Genomic DNA, 7,101 nt, shown 5'->3' with positions numbered 1-7,101 from the left:
TTGGGCAGATAGGCGCGTCGGTCAGATTCGCACTGTTAATTGTTTGCTAGGCAGTTTGGATGACTGTTCATTTGGCCTGTAGTTGGTAATAACAATTACCCGCTTGCGTGCCCACTTTGTGCCAACTGTGCAGAGTTCTTTACAAGGACTATCGATTAAAGCTGTGAGTTATAGGTTCTCTAAATTTTACAGACAAGACACTAAAGCTCCAGAGTGGTTAGGATATTTGCCCAAGGTCACCTAGATAGAAAATAGTTCGTAGACCAACATTTGGTCCCAGATCTGACTCCAAAGCCTAAGCTCTTTTCACTCTACTTTAGTGTCTCCCTTAGTCTAGAATCGTTCCTGTCAGCCAACCCTGCATCTTCAAAAGGTTTCATTCAGAGCCTAAGGTCCTCAGTTTCTGGAGGTGACACTGTTGGAGACTAAAGCTATGGATAGGTTGTCATTGCCTCCACTGTATCTTCTCCAGCACGCATTCCTCCCACCCTAAACGAAACAGTCTTGGTGTTTCCTGACCGGTAGCCCATTTACCTTTATGGTCATTTTCTCCACTTTGTAAATAAATGAATACTTCTACCAGCCTTCTGTTTCAAGCCTACCTTCCCGACTCCCACCCATCCATCTCCAGCTCACTCTTTTCTGAGAGAATCTTGAAGAGCCAGAAACAAGGAGAGCGTCCAAAGAGGGAAAGAGAATAAATCGGTTTAGGAATAATTTACTGTATGCAAATAGAACAGCCCTTTCTGGAAAGCTTCCAGAGTAGCCCCTGATGCTGTGCAAGAGGTGTGTTTCTGGCTCCTGGCCATTGAATTCTTTCCTGTGGCAGCTTTCAGCAAAGTGAATCCAACATTCCAGCCAGGGGAGGGCAGAATGCTTAGGACTCACTGCCAGAGAACCAGCCCCAGGCTCTGGTACTGAAATGATCTTCAGGAGCACAGTGCTGGACTCGGGCCCACATTCCATCTCGGGTAATTAACATTTTACCATCCCAATCCCCATCCCCGTAGCTTCAGTAGGATCACTGCCCTTGTTTCGTCTCCTGATCCAAGCTGTTGTGTAACCACACTGGCACTGCTTTAATAATAAAACAACTACTGTAACACAGAAATAGTGCTCAACACTTACAGCTTTTCAGCAGAGGAAGATAAGTGTTTCACAAACATCAATAACATTAAATGGCAGGTATTCCCAGGGCAACTGCCAGCACGACAGAAGAAAAATCATGAGTCAAGGTCTAAGGTCCTAGGAACCTGAATCTTTAAAACTATATGCACATACCCCACACTAGCATTCCAATGTGAGAATAATTCTGAACCATAAAACAAAATGAGTGAGAAATGGTCAGGGTCCAAAACCTTCCTTATCTTCATGGTTGATTGTTTGAAACTCTTATTTTAACCCTTAAACTAGCACTTGATTTTATAGTTAATTGTTGGACACATCTGTCTCCCCAGCTCAGCTTTTTTGTTGTTGTTCAGTCGCTAAGTCAGGTCCGACTCTGAGACCCCACATACTACAGCATGCCAGGCTCCTGTCCTCCACTATCTCCCAAAGTTTGGTCAAATTCATGTCCATTGAGTTGACATGCTATCTAACCATCTCATCCTCTGCCACCCTCTTCTTTTGCCCTCAATCTTTCCCAGCATCAGGGTCTTTTCCAAGTCTGCTCTCTGCATCAGGTGGCCAAAGTATTGGAGCTTTAGCATCAGTCCTTCCAGTGAATATTTGGGGTTGATTTTCTTTAGGATTGACTGATTTGATCTCCTTGCTGTCCAAGGGACTCTCAAGAATCTTCTCCAGAACCACAATTCGAAGGCATCAATTCTTTGGCACTCAACCTTCTTTATAGTCCAACTGTCACATCCATACATACTACTGGGAAAACCATAGCTTTGACTATGCAGACATTTGTTAGCAAAGTGATGTCTCTGCTTTGTAACACGCTGTCTAATTTTGTCATAGCTTTCCTTCCATGAAATTAAAAGGAGCAAGCGTCTTTTAATTTCATGGCTCCCTGGTGGCTCAGTGGTAAAGAATTCTCCTGCTGTTGTTGGGAATGTGGATATGATTCCTGGGTCAGGAAAATCCCCTAGAGAAGGAAATGGCAACCCATTCCAATATTCTGGCCTGGGAAATCCCATGAACAGAGGAGCCTGGTGTGCTACAGTCTGTGGGTTTGAAAAAGAATCAGACACAACTTAGCGACTAAGTAACAACTTAGCTTTAAGTTCCTTGAAAGCAAATGGTTTCTTATTCATCTTTGTGTCTTAAATTGCCCTGGTTACAAAAGGTTCCTCTATAAATAATTATTCAGTAAATATTTATAGAATTTGTGGTCCCTTTCCTAAGGTACAGAGGCTGCACAGATGAATAAAACATGTCTGCATTCAGGGACCTCGATTGGTGGGGGTGGCCAACAGGTAAACACGTAATCGCAGCACAGATGGCTTGGAAGAACAAGGGAGGGATATGGGGTGCTATCTTTTTGTTTTCTGTTTTGCTGTGTCAGGTCTTTAGTTGCAGCGCACAGGATCTAGTTCCCTGAGCAAGGATCAAACCTGGGCCCCCCTGCATTCGGAGCCTGGAGTCTTAACCACTGGATTACCAGGGGATTCCTGGGAGTCAATCTTGAGGAGACAGAGATGGCTACCCTGAAGAAGTGACATCTACAAGAACTAAAGAATGAACTGTGATTAGCTATTCAAGAGGCTGAGGATGTGTGGTGACCTGTAACATTTGTTCTTGGGGGGCAAGGAGCATGATAGGAATATCCAGGAATGGCTAAATCCTGTTCTTCCTATAATTTTTGTCTTTGAGGGCCTTCGGGGGTCTGTCCACTCCACCTTGTTCTACTTTCCCTTCCCAGAAGAAAGCAGGAAGCCAGAAACCCTGTTGTGTTTGCCCGCCTAAGACTAGGAAAACAATTTCCAAATACAGTGGCTGTTTTCTGGATCACTGAGTAAAGATTGCAGACCATACAGAAAGTTTTAAAGTAGAAAAGGAAAGCTCTCCCAAATCCCACTACTAGAGCCAACCGCCATTAAGGAGTCTGTCTTCCCAGACTCTTTTATGAATAGACCCATGCATGGATTTCTTCCAACAAACAGTGGGGTGTGGCTCAGGGTCTCTCAGTATTTTGAGAGCTCTCATTGCTCAGAACTCAGCTATGGATGGAACCTGTTCTCACTTTCTATACTTATGGGAAGGATGCCAATAAATCCTATGTGGAGGACGATGGTTTCAAATTCCTGTCGCAGCAGATGACAAATTTCCATCTGTTACAGGACTTTGGGGCTTGCTCAGCCTAGTGTGGAATCAATGAATGGTGGGTAGGAAGGGGGCTCTACTGTGCTCACTGCCCAAGGGCTTCCAAGCTGCTTTGGTGGCTGTAGGGTCAATCCATGCCTTGAAAAGGCAGCCCAGGTCAGAGAATGACATGCTAGGGTGCTCTCTTTTGCTCTCTTTCTCATTTCTTCTCTGCATGCTATTTGGAGAAAATATTTGGGGTGTTTGTTCCAATCCACCCAGCTTTGAGAGTAAAAAGACCCGCCGAGCCCTGCACACTTGCATGCAGGCCAAGTTCAGTATGTTCTTGGAGCGCTGTACTATTCTTAGAGCTCTATATGTGGTGTTCTATACATTTGGCTTTTTGTTGGAAGGGAAGGCAAATTTAATGAGTGATGGCTGCCTTGGATGGCTACCAACAGTTCTCTAAGTCATTCCAAGCAACAGGCCTTCCTTCTTTCCCTTGAGAGGTTGTTCTGTGATCCCTGAAACACACTGCGTTGGCCTGGACAAAATCCAGTGCAACAGGAATTTCTGCAAACAATTCTGCGATGACCCACAAGCTCAGGGTGACATAGCCAGCTGGACCGGCTCCCTTCTGATTTCCATGGCTCAGGAAAACTCCCTTTACCCTTTGCACTGGCCTCTCATTGCTGCGAGACATTGGGAAGTGTTTGTAAAGCGGTCTCCGGTTCTCAAACTTATAATCATGGGAAGAGTCCCTGTAAAAAGCACTGAATTCAAAAGACAAGAGGACAGCTGGCAGCTGATACGGCTCACTTGAGCAGTGGGTGTGGCCACAGCCAAGGCCAAGCACCTAGGGGGAGGGGAAGTTTCTAGAGAGTGCTGATTATAGAGGACGTGCTCATAAACATTTATTACACATTTGGTAGCATTTATTGTGTAACAAAGCCCTTGTGACAGAAACTATGCCGCTTCTAAATCATGTCTCATTTCTTACAACCACACTTCCTGAAAAGCTTGTAGGGAAACCCTGGACACCCCCATCCCCCCTCAACGCCTTCTGGCCAAAGCATGACCCCCAGGGAGATTCATAGGAGCACCAGATGTGCTGTAAATAACAGCTGCCCTTTGGCGAACGGTTGCTATGTGTCAGACACTGTACTGAGGGCTTTACGTGGATCATGGCAGCAGTTAATCTTCACAACAACCATGGTTGTCCCCATTTTCCAGGTAGGGAAATTGAGGTTCTGAAGGGTGACTAACTTGCAGCAGGTCACCACAGTTAATAACCTCACAGCTGAACCCAGGCCCTCTGACTCCAGTGAGTCAGTTCTTTCCCCTGCTGTTACGTTGTCCTGAGGTGTCTACCCTTGGACCTGCCACAGTTCGGCTGGAGAGATAACCAGCGCCCATGAAGAGTCACCCTCGGAGCCTTTATTAGCTCAACCACATCCTCTTTTCCCTACAGACTCAGGGAAAGAGGTGCACCCCTTCCTGGCTCAGTTACTGCCTCTGGGACTTCCTTGATGGTCCAGTGATTAAGAATCTGCCTTCCAATGTCTGATCCCTGGTTGGGGAACTAAGATCCCACATGCTGCAGGGAAACTAAGCCTGTGCACCTCAACTAAGACCTGATGCAGCCAAAAATAAATAAATAATTTTTTTTAAAAGGACTTCTCTGGTGATCCAGCAGTGAAGAATCTCCCTGCCAGTGGACATGGGTTCGATCCCCGGTCCAGGCAGATTCCTCATGCTGTGGAGCAACTAAGCTCATGCATCACAACTCCTGAGCCCTCGAGCCACAACGGCTGCATCTGGCGCCTGGAGCCTCTGCCCTGCAGCAAGAGTAGCCACGGCCTGAGAAGCCCAAACGTGGCAACGAAGAATAGCAACTGCTCACCACACTAGAGAAAGCCCACGCGTAGCAGCAAAGACCCAGCACAGCCAAATAAAAATAAATAAATAAAATTTAAGAAAGAAAAGCAAAGACCAACTCTACATTAAAAAAAAAAAAAAATTACTGCCCCTGATGGTCCTTCTTCTGCATCCAGCTGGGACCTGGCTCCGCTTCCACTGCCTTCAGGATAGCCATCCTGCCTGCCTGCCTGCCCTTTCCCTTCCTTTTCCTTTCCTCGGCTTCTTTAATGCCTTGTGGCCATCTCCACCACCACCTTGCTGTCTCCCAGCTTCTAGCTCTCACTCTCCACTGAGACCCACTTCTCTAAGCTTATCTATGACCTTTTTGTGGCCAAGATCCAAGAGACATTCTCAGTCCTTGTTTCCATGGCTTCACCACTATGTTTTACTCTGAGGATCTTCTCTGGGTTCCTCAAAATAGCCAGCTCCCCTCCTACCTCTACAACTGTGCATGCTCTTTTTCATACCCGCTCTTTCTCTCAGCTCCTTCTAAGGAGTCTGTCTCTCTTTTCTCCTTATGTTGCCTTCCAGGGGCGTGGGGTGGGGGGGAGGCAGGGGCGGAGGGAATGGAGAGCAGGGTCTTTGTCCTCCCTCCACCTCAAAGATTGCAGTTTCATCTCTCCATCCCCAGCCTTCATTCTGCAGGCCGCACTGTGTGATCTTGTGCCAGTCATATAAACTGCCTGAGCTTCAGCTTCTTCATTTCTAAAATAAGGGTACTGGATCAGATTTGTTATTCTGGACTCGAAGGTAATAATAAGACCCCAAGTTTGTAAGCACATGCTACGCCAGCCGGGACTGGCCATGCAAAATGAAAACATGGGGCTCCTTGTTCCAGAATTATTAAGAATTTCAAGACAGCAAGAGCAGAGCATTACATCAAATGTGGGACCCTCTGCCTTCTGGGTGCAGGACCCTTGGGAGCCCTCAAGTTGCATGCTCATGAAGCTGGCCCCAGTGCCATGTCCTGCTGTGTAATTATATAGGTATTAACTTATTCAATCCTCATAGCAATCTTATGAGGTCAGGACGGATGAGGAAACTAAGGCAGAGAGAGGTTAAGTAACTGTCCAAGGTCACGGTTTTTAATTGGTAGGGCTGAGGAAACTTACACCTGTTGGTTGAGGTGGTTGGGAGATCCACACTGGAATGATGGTTCCCTCCTGCAGGAGGACTTCCTGGTGGCCTCTCAGCAGGGCCACACCCATTCCTTCCTCAGTGAGTTTGCCTGCGAGGGTGCTGCTGCCTCGGTTCCCCTCTCCTCCTTCCCCAGTTCTGAGGTGTACACTTCTTTCAAGGTTCAGGTCCAGCCCCTGTTCCTCTCGGGGCTTCTGGAGTAGAGAAGCCACCCACATCTGCTCTCCCTAGATTATCTCAGTTCCCTGTGTAGAGTTAGACCCAACCCAGGCCTGGCCATAGGGACTGTTCATAGCTTCAGAGCCCTGACTTAACCCTGACTGACACTCTTGAGGCTCACTGATCATACAAGGCTGGAGAGAAAACTTCTTTAAATCTCTCCCCACAACCATACAACAGCTTGTGATATGAGCCTGTCTTCCCCACCAGACTGCAGAGGACTTGAAGGCAGATATTATAACTGAAGGACATAGAAGACTGTCTTTGGTGTTTAAAAGTCTCTTGAAAGAGTTCTTTCTAGGCTCTGGACATTTTCCTGGAATGTCTTGCCTCCTTCTCCCCTCTCTCATTCACTCTTCAAGTGTTGGTTCAGAGATCACCTCCTCCTCCAGGAAGCCTTCCCTGACCTCTACCCCCAGATTGAGTTAAGTGCCTCCTTTGGGCTGCTACACCCCCTTTGCTTCTCTACCATCATGCTTGCCTTTTGTGTCCATCTTCTACACGTGGTTATCAACACCTTGACGGCAGAGACCAAGTCTCTCTTAGTACAGTGCCTGGGCCACAGGAATTTCTCAG

This window comes from Capra hircus, chromosome 5 (assembly GCF_001704415.2).
Source record: "Capra hircus breed San Clemente chromosome 5, ASM170441v1, whole genome shotgun sequence".
Taxonomy (NCBI): domain Eukaryota; kingdom Metazoa; phylum Chordata; class Mammalia; order Artiodactyla; family Bovidae; genus Capra; species Capra hircus.
The sequence above is the reverse complement of the archived record's forward strand: the minus strand, read 5'-3'. Positions refer to the sequence as shown.